Source organism: Macaca nemestrina, chromosome 9, assembly GCF_043159975.1.
Source record: "Macaca nemestrina isolate mMacNem1 chromosome 9, mMacNem.hap1, whole genome shotgun sequence".
Taxonomy (NCBI): Eukaryota; Metazoa; Chordata; class Mammalia; order Primates; family Cercopithecidae; genus Macaca; species Macaca nemestrina.
The window spans coordinates 108,586,938-108,603,606 of NC_092133.1; the positions used below are offsets into that span (position 1 = coordinate 108,586,938).

Here is a 16,669-nt window from a genome sequence, read left to right on the forward strand (position 1 = left end):
AATGTGGAGTTCCAGGATATGCAGAGCTGTGATCATGCAGACTTCAGCTAAGTCAACAAGTTCTGCCAGTAGCTCACTCAGTCACTCCCTTTGCTGGTTCTAAGTCCTGAACTTAGAATCAAATTGCTACTTGCTAGATTCCTTGAGAGAAGATGTCATTTCCTGTAATACAGAGTCTGGCTCCATTTCTGACATTTGACTGCTAACAGTTTTCAGGCCCTACCACTCCCCACCTTCCCCTTCTACCCCCATCTAGGCAAGCTGATAAGAAAGCCTGGGGCCCCCTCCTTTGGCACTGGCAGGAAGTTCAAACCATCCAGGTCCAGGGGGGCAAGGAAGGAAGCTCTCGACCAACCCCAACCCCTAATCATGCAAGAGCCAAGCCAGTCTCCTTTCCCTGCTCTCTCAAGACACTTTTGGACCCAAGAGTCTGCCTGCTCTCCCCCAAAAGCTTTACCATGTCAATACTTAACCTTTTCTTACTCTCTGGGTGAATCGTGAGGTCTCATCAGGCTGATATGTGAACCAAACGTTGTGTGGGTCCATCCCACCTCTGTACAGTGGCAATAGCATTTCCCAAAGTAAAAGATCCTGTATACTCCTTTCGACCTTCATCCAAAGATGCATGGTGCATCAACTCCACCAATGTCTCCCTTGACTCTGACCATGAGAAACCTCTGTCTGTTTCTCACCAATAAAGCAAGCCTAGTGCAGCTGCAAACAAACCAGCATGCATTAGGAAGCAGAGGCTGAGGACAGGTGCCCATTCCACTCCTAACTAACCAGACAATTCTAGACAATTCCACTGCCATTTCTGAGTCTCATTTCCCTTACCTATTAAAGAAGTGTAACAGAACACCCTCTGGGCCTAACTAGTAAGATCATGGTAAGGATCGAATGGGGCAGGATGTGGAACAGCACTCTGCAAGCCATCCTGACCCATGTGTTCTAACTCCCCCGGCACGTCCTGGGCTCCATCTCCCTCGTCCAACACTCAGCTCTGCTCTTCTACTGTCCTTCTAGCTCCCTGCTCAAATAGAAAAACCCTCCTAACTTTTCTCAACACACATACACCCCACCCTAGCCAAAGAAGCAACCATAGAGGGCTCCAGTAACCTCTTCTAGGAAGTCACCCAATATAGACAACTTAGCACCAGCACTCTATTCTCACAAATTCTCCCAAAAAATCGTTTCTTCTTTTATATTGTAAAACAGTCAAGATCATACCCACCAAAGCCAACCAAAAAGACACAGGCTCTCATCACACAGAAGTCAGAATTCTGGAAAACTCGTATCTACCACCATGAGCTTGAAAGCTTCCCAATAATGAAGACTTTTCTGAGGAGGTCAGGGATCACATTAGCAAATGTGATTTTAGACAGAATAATGAAATGAGTCAATATTTGGAAGATCTGCATAACTTAGTGAACCAATACTTTTCCAAATGACAAAGCATGATGACACAAAATCTTGCATGTGGTAAAAGGTCCATTTAAAGTATGACAGATCAATAAACTTTAATATAAATGATTTCAGATTCCACAGTGCAACTAGCCTTTAACAAACTACCATTTGTCACGTTTTGAGGTAGTGTCAAAGAATATCCATGTTATCTCAAAAGTGTGTAAAACAATACTCCTTTCTTTTCCAATCACATCTGTGTAAAGCTGAATTTTCTTCATATACTTTCACAAAGCAACACAGCACAAAAGACTGACACAGAAGCACATATGAGGTTCTTGCTGCCTCCTACTCACCAGATATTAAAGATATAAAAGAAATGTAAGGTAATGCTACTCTTCCCACTTAATTTTTTGTTTTGAGGATTTTTTTAAACAAAAATGTATGTTAACATATAATGGTTACATTATGTTATTTTAAAAATTAGTACGTTTTAATTACAAGTTTTAATTTCTAATATAACTCTCTACAGACATAAAAATTCTTCTCTACAATTTCTGTTATTGCGATGTAATTCACACACCATCAAATTCACCAATTAAATATGTACAATCATGCTTGCTTAATGACAGGGATATGCTCTGAGAAATGTATTGTTAGGTAATTTTGTTGCTGTGCAAACGTCATAGAGTGTACTTACGCAAACCTAGACAGTCATAGCCTACTTCACACTTGGTTATATGGGACAGCCTGTGGTTCATAGGCTACAAATCTGTACAACATGTTAATGCTATAGGCAATTGTAACACAATGCTAAGTACTTGTGTATCTAAACATAGAAAAGGTACAGTAAACATCTGGTATAAAAGATTAAAAATGGTACACCTACACAGGGTACCAATCATGCATGGAGCTTGCAGGACTGGAAGTTGCTCTAGGTCAGTCAGCGAGTGAGTGGTGAGTGAATGGGAAGGCCGAGGACGTTACCGTACACTACTGTCAACTGTATAAACACTGTACACTTAGGCTACACTAAATATATACATATTTTTTAAAAAGTAATTATACTACGATATTACGGCAACACTTGGTGATAGAAATTTCTCAGTTCCACTATAATCTTACGGGACCACCAATGCATAAGCAGTCAATCCTTGACCAAAACATCATGTGGTGCCTAACTGTACAATTCAGTGGTGTTTTAGTACATTCACAAAGTTGTACAATCATCACTGCTACGTAATTCCAAAACATTTTCATTACCCTAAAAAGAAACCCCAAACCCTTTAGCAGTCACTCCCATCCTCTTCTCCCCCCATCTCTGGCAACTACTAACCTACTTCCTGTCTCTATTAGATTTCCCTGTTCTGGACATTTCATATAAGTGAAATCGTAATATATGTGGCTTTTTATGACTGGCTTCTTTCACTTACTATAATGTTTTAAAGGTTCACCCATGTTGTACCAGGTTATCACTACTTCCCTCCTTTTAACGGCTAAATAATACAGGCTGAGCATCCCTCATCTGAAATGCTTAGGACCAGAAATGTTCCGGATTAAAGGTTTTTTCGTATTTGGGAACATGTGCATTATATGCTTATCAGCTGGCCATCCCTAATACGAAAATCCAAAATCTGAAATGCTTCAATGAGCGTCTCCTTTGAGCATCATGTTGGCACTCAAAGTTTTAGATTTTGGAGCATTTCTGATTTTGGATTTTCAGATTAGGGATGTTCAACCTGTATCCCATTGTATGTATATACCACATTTTGTTTATCCATTCATCCACTGATAGACATTTGAGTTGTCTTCACCTTTTGGCTATCACGAATAATGCTGTGTACATTTGTGTATACATTTTTGTATAAACATGTTTTCAGTTATCTTTGGCATACACCTAAGAGTGGCACTGCTGAGTCATATGGTAACTTCATGTTTAACTTTTTGACGAACTATCAAACTGTTTTCCTCAGTGGCTATACCATTTTATACCAGCAATGTATGAGAGTCTCAATACTTTTTAACACTATACATGGTGTCCTGTGACCAAAAAGTTTAATAACTGCTGTGCCAGGTTGTGGGCTGCTGAGATAAAAGTCCCCTTCCTTGTGAGGTCATCATGTGCTACAGAAGCTCAGGCTTAGAGACAGAGTATCTGAGCCACGACCCCTCAGAGTTTCCAAGGCACAGTACAGGGAATGGCTTTACTGCACCCAGCCCACCCCAGGTATGAGCAGTCCTCCTTTCGGTGTCTTCCACTGGTGCCTGGGGCTCTCAAGCCACAATGCCCACCACTCTGTTCTCACCCTCTTTTACTTTCCACCTCAGTGTGTCTTCTTTTCCTCTTGCTTCTGCTGAGCTCCTCACTGCACACCTGTCAGGTCATCACGCCTTCACCTCTTCTCCCTTCCTGATGATAAGAACCTGCTTCACCTATAGACACAATTTCTCTCTGTGCTGAGAGAAAGAATCCCAAGGTTAGACCCTCTGTGAGTGAGGTCTGCAATATTTATTACATCTGTGAAGCAGCAAAAACTAAGACTTCCCTATACTTAACAAGCCTCAGATGACTTCTGGAGAGAACAGTTTCCCTGAACTTCAGTACCCTAACAAAATTCAAACAAGATGACTCAATACTTAGAACATTTCCCCATAACCTGTGAATACATTACCTCATATAGCAAAAGGGAATTAAGGCTGCAGATGGAATTAAAGCTGCTATCTGTTGGTTTCAAGGTAGAGAGATGAGCCCAGATTTTCCAGGTGGACCCAACATAATCACAACGATCCTAAAAAGGGAGGCAGGAGAGCCAGAGACAGAAGATGTGAGAAGAACTCCATCTACCACTGCTGGCTTTAAAGATGGAGGAAGGGCCTGAAGCCAAGGAATGTGAGAAACTTCTAGAAGCAAGGAAAAGGCAAGAAAATAGATTCTCCCCAAGAGCCCACAACAGGAAACAGAGCCTACTGAAAGCCTGATTTCTGCCCACAGAGTCCTGTGTCAGACCTCCAACCTACAGCACTATACAATAGTAAATGTGTGTTGTTTACGCCACTAACTCTGTGGTAATTTGTTATGGCATCAGTAGAAAATTAACACAGTGTAAGTCCACCTTTAAAAAAAAATATGGCCAGGCGCAGTGGCTCACATCTGTAATCCTAGCACTTTGGGAGGCCAAGACGGGAGGATCACGAGGTCAGGAGATCGAGACCATCCTGGCTAACATGGTGAAACCCCGTCTCTACTAAAAACACACACACAAAAAAAACTAGCCGGGCGAGGTGGCAGGCGCCTGTAGTCCCAGCTACTCAGGAGGCTGAGGCAGGAGAATGGCATAAACCCGGGAGGCGGAGCTTGCAGTGAGCCGAGATCTGGCCACTGCACTCCAGCCTGGGCAACAGAGTGAAACTCCATCTCAAAAAAAAAAAAAAATATATATATATATATATATATATATATATGTGCGTATATGTGTGTGTGTGTGTGTGTTTAAATTCTTTAAAGAATCGCCCCCTTCCTAGTCTCATACCCCAACTAACTTCATAAGATAGAGGCCCTGACCTGGCCACACTCTTTCCCCTTGAGATTGTCAACTTTGTTTCTTACAGTCTGAGAACGCTTACTCTTAAATCCTTTTTTCCATCAAATGACAAGCATCCGAGAAGCTGCTTAGTATCACTTAGTGGCAAGTGTTGACAATTCACCTCTGCCTTCTCTGCATCCTCATTTTAACCATCCAAAATTTCTTCCATGGGCAATTACTTCATTTTCCACCCCCTTTTTTGCCACTATCTTTAACATATTTACCCTACTTTTCAGAGACACATATATTAGAACCTCTAGTATGCTATAAATATAAAATGATCCAGATTTATATTCATAAACATGGACACACCTGACAAACCAAGAAACAGTTCACAAAGACCACAGCTGCATGGCCATTCCATGAAATACTTTTAACTGGCTCAATGAGGAAACCATATCCCACCTGCAACTGCAAAACATCTCCATACAATATCTTGGTTGAAAGTGTCATTTGTCCCTAGTCTCTACAACAAATAAGACATATTTTACAGCACTGAAAATTAATATGTACTCATTTATCACAAAGATGGATGAGAGATAAAACCCCTGTGACTGGCCGTGGAGATCAACAGGGCACTCTGACAAAACATTTATATTGGTTTGTCAAGTTCTCCTAGAGCAAGCTTCTTTTCCTGTTTTCTATGAGGAAGCATCTGTGTTCCTACTGAGAAACTGAAAGGATCAGCTACCCAGAAACAATGTCAAATGCATTAAAAATTAATTTTAAAAAAATTAACCCCATGGTATCATTCCATCTCTGGCTTCATAAACTATATAATATGTACACTTCACACAACTGCTGCACTAAAACTTCTAGGCCTCACCATTTGTTCTACAAAGGAAAGGGTCAAAAAAATAAATCATTCAATATGTCCAGAGTTCTGTGGGCAAAAACAATGCAAAGGGGCTTTAATTGGGAAAACTAATGCTATAAGCTGCACCGCTTGCTATAAATGTTATGAACACATTATGTGTCATTTCCAACCAGTTCCCAGTCTTCAAAAAACTGTACAAAATGATACCTCCTTCTATGCAATTAACATGAAAAAAGTTATTTGTACGGGGCACTTTAGAAAACAAGTTAATATAGTTGACCTTTCAACAACTCAGGGGTTAGGAGAAACAATCCCTTCATGGAGTTGAAAATCTGTGTGTAACTTCTGACTCCCCAAAAACTTAACTAATAGCTGACTGTTGACTGCAACCCTTACCTATAACACAGTCGATTAATATGTTTTATATATGTATATACCATATTCATACAACAGAGTAAGCTACTGAAAAGAAACTGCTATTAAGAAAAATCATAAGGAAAACAGATTTACTATTCATTAAGTGGAAGTATATCGATTTACTATTCATTAAGTGGAAGTATATCATTATAAAGGTCTTCATCCTAGGCATCCTCAGGTTGAAGGCAGATGAGGAAGAAGAGGAGTTGGTTTTGCTGTCTCCAGGGGAGCAGAGGCGTAAGAAAATCCATGCATAAGTGGACCCAGTTACAAGAAGTATGCCGTTCCTCTTTACTATACATATATATAGACCCATGTTAGAAATACAAAGTAAAGTACACTATCCTTGCCCTCAACATAAATGGGGTGGGAGGTGAGCACACTCCACCACCACTCACCATCCATCCAGGTGCTCAACCCAACACTGCTGGGTGGCAAGGAATCCATTGCTCACAGCTGCAGCATGGTCTACTAAGCACCTACAATGGAGTCAGGCCTAGGTCAAATGCTTTACAGGCTTTGTCTCGTTTATTCTCCTAACAGCTCTAAGAAGTAGGTTTCATTATCCCCACTCTGTAAATCAATTAAGTGAATAAAGAGACAGGATGCAATCACCCAAAACCGCATCAGGAAGAAGCAGGGCCAGGATTCAAACTCAAGTCTTCCTGACTCAGGCTTGTCTTCTGATAACTTCATGTAAGTTTTCTTACATTTTATTACATTTAAAATTATCCCTGCATTTTAAAATCCTTTCAGTTTACAATTTAGCAAAGGAAATAAGAGCATGAATAAAAATAACCACAACTGGCCAGGTGTGGTGGCTCATGCCTACAATCCCAGCACTTTGGAAGGCTGAGGCAGGTGGATAACCTGAGGTCAGGAGTTTGAGACCAGCCTGGCCAACACGGTGAAACCCTGTCTCTACTAAAAATACAAAAATTAGCCAGGTGTGGTGGCAGGCACCTGTAATGCCAGCTACTCGGGAGGCTGAGGCAGGAGAATCACTTGAACCCGGGAGGCAGAGGTTACAGTGAGCTGAGATCGCGCCATTGCACTCCAGCCTGGGCAACAAGAGCGAAACTCTGTCTCAAAAATAAATAAATAAATGAAAATGACCACAACTGTAAGCAGTAGTTCTCTATGAAATGGGATACACAGTTAACTGACACAGAACAGACACAAAGAAGAAAAGTGGGGCAGGAAGGGCTGATGCCCAGCAAAAGCACAAGCCAGAGTGAGCAAAGGCACGTCATCGGGAAACAATGTAGGGAGTGCACAGAGAATGACAAGTGGAACAGAGAGTCTAAGAGGGCCAAGAGTGAGAGAAAGGCCAGAGCTGGCTGAGCCACACTTCATGCATGACCTCTGCATACCCTGGAAGGCCCGGGGCTGATCCCAGGGACTCAGAGTGAATCGTCTAAGGCTTGTGAACACAGGACTAAGACCACAGAACACTGACTTTTGGAAGAGTAATCTTTGCAGAAACAATTCAGGCTGGCCCATGCGCACTGCTAACACGTGAAACTCCTCTCCTAATCGGCAGAAAAAAATGAAGCCACTTGAATGCAGCCACTCCTCCTGCTGTCCCCTCCTCTCCTTCCTGTCAGGGTTAATGGGACCCCTGAAGTACCCCCATCCTTTCCCTCCTTCTCCATAGTGACTCCTTTCATTATTCTGAATCTCTCCTTCTAACCTGGCTTCATCCTCTGAGACTTCAAAGCACATATGCATCTGCCAGTTGGGGGAAAATGTAAATATAAAACACAGTACCTGACTTTTCACACCCCAGTCTCACAGGAGTGGTCTGCCCTTGTTGCTGCATCCTTTGTAATCTTGAATGTCAGCAATTCAGCTTCTGTTCCCATTGAAATCTTTCAGAAACACACCAGGCTGCCATCAATCACTCATCAAATGCAATGAAACTTGCTCAGTCTTCATGGACTTGCCTGAGAACTCAGAATTGCTGATCATCCTCCTCATCTTGAAGTTCTTTCCTCCTCTGACTTCTGTGGCTGCTGCTTCTGGTTCCTGCACTAGCTCTGACCACCCTTCTTGGTTTTCGCTTCTCCCCATGCCTCACAGACACAAGTGCTACATGGCCCAGGGCCTCCACCCTGTGCCCCAGCTTCCCATGCCATGGGAACAGTTACAGCATCTCTACTGTGTCCCAGTCCTCCTCCCAAGCTGAGGCCTCACGTTAAAACTGTAGGGAGGATGAAAGTACCTGTCACCAACAGCCAGACTTGGTTGGAAAGGTCAGTATGAGAAATTAGAAAGGCAGGTGGAGGTGAGATCATGGAGAACCTCACATACAAGGGAAAGTCAGTGAAGGTCACTGAGAAGGAAAGTGACTTGTTCAAAGGAGTGTGGATGGACGACTAGCCTGGAAGGATTGTGAAAGATGGACCTAAAAGCAAAGAGACTAAGGCAAGGAAGACAATTAATCCAGGCTCAGTAAATCAAGGCAGGAACTAGTGTGGCCACAATTGAAACAGAAAGGAAGGGGAGGTCTCTTGAGAGTCCAAGTTAAATAGCAAAGAAGCATCAGCTGATACAATGTCCAGGTCACCTCTCATCAGTCAGTCACTACACAGGTATCACATTGCTTCTGTATCCCAGCGCTGGGCTGGGCGGTGGTACTACCAACATGATCCATACAGTCCCTGCTTTGAAGGGACACACAGGCTACATGGAGAAGTCAAGAAAAGAAATCCAGCCCTCTTAAAACCATTTCGAAAAACAGCAAGTAAAATAACCCAACAGACAATCAATAATGAATAGGTTTTAAGAGTTTTATCCTGGCTGGGCACAGTGGCCCACACCTGCAATCCCAGCACTTTGGGAGGCCGAGGCGAGCTGATCACGGGGTCAGGAGATCAAGAACATCCTGGCTAACACGGTGAAACCCTGTCTCTACTAAAACTACAAAAAATTAGCCGGGTGTGGTGGCAGGCGCCTGTAGTCCCAGCTACTCGGGAGGCTGAGGCAGGAGAACGGTGTGAATCCAGGAGGTGGAGCTTGCAGCGAGCCAAGATCGCCCCACTGTACTCCAGCTTGGGCGAAAGTGCAAGACTCCATCTCAAAAAAAAAAAAAAAAAATTGTTTTATCCAAGATCAGATACTTAACCAAAGGAAGAAAAGTAGTAATTGGGAAAATATGAGGCACTTCACACTACCTGCCCAGTCTCTGGAATAACTGCACACAATAAAAACAGAGCCAGAGAAGATTCCTAGTCATTATCATCCAAGGTCTATAGTTAGCTAAATTTATAATGACAATGTTCAAATAGGCTTCATACTTAAGTCTGTTTCCAGGCACAGAGCAAGTATACATATAAACACCAAAAGAATATGGATGAGGAACGGCCAGGCACGGTGGCTCACGCCCGTAATCCCAGCACTTTGGGAGGCCGAGGCGGGCGGATCACAAGTTCAGGAGATCAAGACCATCCTGGCTAACAAGGTGAAACCCCGTCCCTACTAAAAATACAAAAAATTAGCCAGGCGTGGTGGCAGGTACCTGCAGTCCCAGCTACTTGGGAGGCTGAGGCAGGAGAATGGAATGAACCCAGGAGGCGGAGCTTGCAGTGAGCCGAGATCAAGCCACTGTACTCCCGCCTGGGCGACAGAGCGAGATCTTGTCTCAAAAAAAAAAAAAAAAAGAATATGGATGAGGGATCCATGGATACGTCTAACAAACAATTTACTGTATATATGTATATGCATATGCTTGACGGTACTCTAAAGCTCATACCCTCACCGTGAAACTCTGAAGTTACTATGAAGCCTACATGAACTAAAGCAGTCAGTGATTCTCAAACTTTAAGGCTTACTAAAAAATGCGTGTCCTCCCATCTGATCCCTGAAAATTTAAATAGTCATCCAGATAATTAATTCTAATGCAGAGAATAAACAGGTCATCTTTTTAAATGTTCTTAAAAGTAGTTTACAAAATTTGGAGTTACATGAGTCTGCACTCAAATACACTTTATTAAGATATTTGGTCACCTCTAATAAAAATATTGATAAGAAATTAAAATTTATGAAGTCCAATTTACAAAATACATACATTTAGATAATGTGCAGAATAAGAAACATTAAGCAGCATATTAATAGGCTTAATCTCAGAAACTTTTCCATTGCAAATTTGTATGTATCTTCAGCTCACTTAAGTGGTTGCCTCAGCACGCTAATAAAAATCCTATGATAATCTCAGGCAAGATAAATTTAAATAGGGAACAGCCTCAATGCAGTAGTTTTCTCAAAAAGGATATATTAAGCCAAGAATGTATTCTCTTAATTTATATGCTCATGACTCTTACCCATAAAAAGTTGACTGGAATTTCTTCTGTGTCTTCTGAAAGCAAGAATCCAAGTTCTCAGGGATTACAAAACAGCTGTTTAAGTCTTTCCTGAGACTACAACTTCCCTAAACTGTGTGGAGCTTTGCAAATGTGGTAACAAATCCATCACTGAAACCAAACAATGTTCATGCCCTTAACAGTTTAGCAGATTCCTCTGGCAGGAGGAAATACGGTCCAAGGTCACAGGTGGGACCTCAAGCCTCATCATCCTGCTCTGCTCCTGTCCCACTGATGCCCACACAGGAGTGGAAAACAGGACAGGCACAGTCACCAGCACCTCACATACTCTTAATGAATGTTGTCTACAGTCTACTGCAAGGTCATTTCTGCCTGAATATTTATTAGTCCACAATGCTTTTTGTTACTGCTGCTCCTTCCTGTACACCAGAAAAGTGGAGAAACTGAAAAACTTCTGAAGCCAAATAGTGATAAGATCTTAGAAGTGAACAGTGGAAGTACAGAGACCCTGCTCACTAGGCCCAGCCTCACCCTGCCAGCCTCACTTCCTCAGGTACCTCTGAGCACTGGTTAAGGAAAGCCAAGGAAAAGGAACTCTGCAGCCCCTTTGAGGATCTATCTCTGATTTAGGACTCTTCACATCAGAAAGCCGCTACCTTATTCCCAAGTTGGAAGGGCAGTCCTATGCCACACCGCCCACCCCACAGCAGCCTGCCCTGATGCCTGGGGCTAGGCTGTAGAGCAGTCAATGCCCGAGGGAGTCACCCAGGCGCGGACACCCCCAGGAGGAGTCACTGTGTCTCTGGAGAGCACTCCAAAAACACCACGAAATGTGGATGCGAACAGTCCAACCTGGGAATGGTTTCACTAGCAGAGGTATGCCTGTGACATCTGAACAGTAAAAAATGACAACCGCCATGTACCACATACATGAGAATAACAACATGAGCACTTGGTAGCAGATAAAGAGTAGCAAAAAAGTTTAAGATAATTTTACATTACAAAAACTAATAAAAGCCTACCAGTTCCGCTGAAAATGCTTTTTCCCCCTGCAAATTAGAAAAAGATTATGATTATTCCATTTTAACGCAAAGCAGTTTCTGCAAATGAAAAACACTGGGACACAGTCCACAAATTAATACTAGAGCTGAGGATGGAACCTGAAGCCCAGAAAACTGAACAAGACTCACCGAAGGTCATGCAGCTAAAGACTAAGCACATATTATGTCAGGTCTCCAGATTTCTGGGCAGGTGTTTTTCCACTACAAAGCTGATTTCCCAAATAAGCAGTTCTCGTTGTTCTAATGACCTCCAGGCAGAAAGACTCCACGGCCTCAATTGTAATCAATTCCAGACTCTATCCAATCTTTCAAGAGTTTCCTAGCATAAGAACCTAAATCATTCTTCAGAGAATTTTAACTCATTTCTAACAGCCTTCCAAGTATGAGCCAAACACCTTAAGCCAGCATTTACACTCCAAAGTTTTTAAAGAGGTGTGGGAGAGGGGCAGTATGTATGTGACTACTTCTTGTGCCTCATTACTCAGGAGTATAAGCAAAATTAGAGTCAAAACTGACTCCCGCAAGAGTCAGTTTTGTTAAATGAAATATTTCACTTCCAGTAATTCAGACATGCCTTTTTCAGGTTTAGGAAAATTACTTTTGTTTAACTGCAGACCTGCAATAGTCTCTAAGGGGAAGAGGCACTGACATGGGCGCACACTGACAATCCTACCCAGCTCCCAAAGACGCTGCTCCAGGCAGCGGCAGGAAGGTGTGCTCTCACACCGTGACTTCTATGGCGGAGGCCACCCTGGGAAGGCAGCCGCGTTCAGATCTGCATTCCAGAGAGGTTTCACCTGTCCCAACTTTTAAAGTGTCTGTTTTATTCCATAAAATCCATGCGATGTAGGCCCATGTTATCTCACAAGAAATGACCTTTACCTAACAATATTATTAATAATAACTATTTACTGAGCACATTTACTTTGTACCAAGCACTTTATCTTATTTCATTTCATACCCAAAACAATTCTATGAGGTAGACATTTTTACTGTCCCATTTTACAGAGAAGGAAGATAGGAACCAGGCCCAAGGCTCCAAGCTAGTGTGTGGTGGAAAAGGGATTCTAACCCACTCTGGGACTGAAGAGATCCAGCCCTGACCGCTGACTCTTCCTTCCTTTCACTGGTAACTTCCACAAGGGTAACAACAGCCAAAAACACTGGGAAGTGTCCCTGTCTCCAGACAGGAATTCCGGTTTCCCTGCTTTTAGACTCCCTTCCAACAATGTATCCTACTCACTCATACCCAATGAAACACCTTGAAACTCCAACTTTATCACATCACTGTCTTGCTGAGAAATCTTCCTCCCTGCCTCAAGAGTAAAGCTCAAATGCCCCAGCCACCATGTGGCCTCGGCCAATGTCTTCAGTCTTCTCTCTTCATCTGAGGCAAACCTTTCTCAGAATCCTCTCTGTGCCTGAAAGGTGCATCCTCTCCTTTTCATCAAAATTAACGAGGTTCCCAGGCTCAGCCTGAACCCTGTCCCTCCCACCAATTCTCCCCCATGGACATGGGTCAGGCAGCCTGCACCACTCCAGGACACTCTCCGTGGGTGCCTGGACACATCTCTACAGCCACACTGAACTCAGCAATGGACGAAGAGCACGGCACAGGGCCAGGACTCGACAGGTCCACAATATACGTTAATCCATTTGCCTCTTCCACCTTCTATCATTATAAAGATTTCTTGTTTCATGACTTTTCATTGTATATCTTACTTCTCACATAAACTCTCTATTCCCTGATAAGCAAGCAGTGTTATTCCCATCTTTATATAACCCTACATTCTGCACATGTCCAGTACCTGTTGAAAGAGAAAATCTTTTCACCATCAATTCTAAAGCTTGGGAATTTTGTCTCCTTGCCAGTAGCCAGCTATACCCTGTCCCAGATTAACATGTTAGTACAGCTCCATTCCCACAATTTTAAAATTACTTTTTAAAAAATGCGGGCCACTTTTTCAAGAAACCTCTGAACTTGAAACCTTTCTCAAAACTAAGATAAGATAGCACCCTAACAAAAGTGTGAAAGAACAGAGGCCTCCTTTGGTCCCAAATTTAAAATAAGCTCCCATCTTTAAGACCAGCCTAGAAACACTGACCACAGATACTCAGCTAAATCCAGCAGATTAGCCTGAGCTCACGAAAAATACATCACTGTGCACAGACGGGGCTGTCACTATCAGAGAGGGCAGCAGCACTGCCACGCAGGTAGGGAACACAAGGGCCCCTGTTCTATAGTTGGTGAAGAGACAGCTGAAAGGCCCCAGACTTGCTGTCCAAGGGAACAAGCCACACAAAAGGCAGCATGAAGCAGAACCGCAGGCAGAGAGGTTGCTGATGGGACCTCCCAGAAGCCCTGCCTGATGAGCCTCAACCCCACCCATGGGGGCCCCTTCTGGACCACCCTCAGGCCATGCCAACCCAAGGAAGCCAAATATCAAACACACCACATTCAAGGCCACTTGATTTTTGCCCTGAACAGAAAGAACAGACAGAAGAGTGTGAGATGCTGCCTTAAAGCAGCCTTTGTGTAAACACACAACCCCTAAAGTGTTTCTCACTGATTAACAATCTGTCACAAACACCAATTTAGAGGGTAAATTGGTACAACCCGGTGGGGAGGGTGCTTGGCAGCAGGTGGCACTTTTGGAGTGTGCATTAAACAACCCACCACTACAAAACCCCAAATATATTCCTACCCTTTGACTTGGCTAGGAATTTCGTAAGTCACAAAACAAAGATGTGTCCCCAAAATGTATGCGCATGATCAGTCTTCTTGAATTTGTAGGTAACATAAAAACTTTGAAAAAGGATAAACAGAAGTAAATGACTGCACATCAATAAAATAGAATACTACACAGTTATTAAAAACAATGAGACAGAAGTGTGTTTACTGACATGAAAAAATTTACGTGAAAAAAAGCAGGTTTTAAAGTGGTACCCAAAGAGCACCTCTCACAAAAGGCAACCCAAAAGCAAGGAATCAGCATGGTAACATCATTTCCACATCAAGTCAATTAAAATGCTTATAAAGGGAATTTTATATGAGAACAGCAGACAATTCAGTTATATGATGTCTGTGTCCACTCCCTCCTTTTACACTTAAATCGGCATTCCAGGTAGACCATTTAAGGAATTAGCAATGGTAGCCCTCAGTCTGTGCTGCCTAATATAGAGGCCTCTAGTCACATGTGGCTATCTAAATTTATTCTATAAAATTAGGTAAGATTTAAAATTCAGTTCTTCAGTCACACTAGCTATGTTTCAAGTGTTTGACTGCCACATGTGGCTAGTGACTGCCACATTGGACAGTGCAGATATATAACATTTCCATCATCACAGAAAGCTCTAATAACAGTGCTGCCCTAGAACAAAAAGAGTGAGTTCCAAGAGGGTAAATGGGGTGGAACTAGTGAAGACCGGAAATGCAGCCCAAATGTCCAGGTGAATGTCCACACTCAGCTACAGCATGGGCCTAAGGAAAGCAGTTGCTGAAAAACCTTGGAGTCTTCCATCTCTGTTAATACAGATAGCACTAATAACTTATAATAAACATAAATCAAGTACACAAATAATATCCTTTAAAGTTGAAATCCACAAATATCAGACTTAGTCCAACGATGCAGGAACCACACAAAGATCTGTACTATTCTTTGGAAATAAATTCAGAGCCAGTTCACTTATTTAAAAAAAAAAAAAAAAAACTCACTTCTTAAATTTAGATTCAACTCAGTATTAAAAAGTCTGATCACTCAATTTATATATGAAGCCCCAAATCACATGCTGGTGTTTCCAAAATAAAAGAATCTAATTTATTCTCAAAAGGCAAATGATTGCCACTATCTCATCAAGAAAACAAATGTGTAACAAGCCAAAATGAAATTCTGTGATATTTTTAGAAAGCCAATCACCTCATTTGGAAGCATATTGCATGTATGTATGCAAATTGGTATCTGTCGTGTATTTTTGCATATATTCATAACACAGAAAAAGAGGTCTGCATTTACTAAACATATTCTAACAGCATCTTCATCCTCATGAGATACAGCATCAACTCCCAATTTTTCAGGTCAATGAAAATGAACAAGGATTTCAACCATCCAAAGAGAAGAGAATCTCTGTCCAATCCCTACAACACACAAATCACTTATCTCTGGTTTTGCAATACACTAATAACTTTGTAGCTGTTGAGTTAGTCTAATCACTTTTTAGCTTCTTATTTTGAAACAATTTTCAGATAACAGAAGAACTGTGAAAATAGTTCAGTTCCCATATATGCTTTACCCAGCTTCCTCTAAGGTTAATAACTTATATAGCTATAGTACAAGTTTCTAAACTAAAAAATTAACTTTGGTACAATACTATCAACTAAAGATTTTATTTATATTTCTAACCCTTTTCACCTAATATGCTAAACTGGCAGTTTCTAAGCATACAAAGATTAAATAGAGGTAAAAGAGAAGTAACAATCTCAAAACCCATCAAAGTTAACCAAAAACATCCTAATTTGCAGTAGGTAATCCAAGAGCAGGTAACATGCCAATAAACGAGAACTTTAGCTCTTGCTGTTTATTCTTCCGCAATTTTTTATTTTTGATATTCAACATTTTTTCAAGTAGTAGTAGGAAGCACAGAAATAAATGTCTCCTCATTTTGAATTTGAAGAACAAAGAAGAAACGAATCTATGTATTGGCTTTAAGATATTAATACTGTAGTAAAAACAGCAACCACTTTTTTAAAGACACAAAGCAAGTCTTTATATCATGAGGACAAGTTAAATATAAATACATCTTCTTCTCTAGCTAAGTATCAAATTTATGTTACTCTTGTTTTCTTTCAATTTCAAAAGACCTCCAGTGAAGATAACCAATGTCCTACAGAAAAGATAGCCTATCTCATTTATACTCCATAAACGTTACCAGCTCAATAAACATTACCAGATTAAGTTTGAGACAGGACTGGCTGTTAAGTGCGGAGCCCAGTGATAGAAATCTTTCACTTACATATGGAATTTTCCACCTTCCAAAGTACTAAGTTCAAATTCCAACATGATGCAAATA

General features: G+C 41.7%; 1 protein-coding gene across 15 annotated transcripts in view; it reads right to left on the reverse strand.

Annotated features, from left to right (window-relative positions):
* The window catches only part of LOC105495960 (cyclin Y), a 314,134-nt gene that overhangs the window by 178,052 nt on the left and 119,413 nt on the right, over window positions 1–16,669 (reverse strand). For 2 of the 15 annotated variants that reach the window (XM_071070191.1, XM_071070194.1), the window contains exon 4: window positions 3,708–3,858. The exons of 8 other annotated variants lie outside the window; for them this stretch is intronic. The gene's annotated coding sequence lies outside the window, so the exon portion shown is untranslated. Of the gene's footprint in view, window positions 1–3,707; window positions 3,859–4,073; window positions 4,191–11,563; window positions 11,591–16,669 lie in introns of all 15 variants that reach the window. 5 more of the 15 variants (XM_071070193.1, XM_071070195.1, XM_071070192.1 and 2 more) reach the window with 5 other exon arrangements.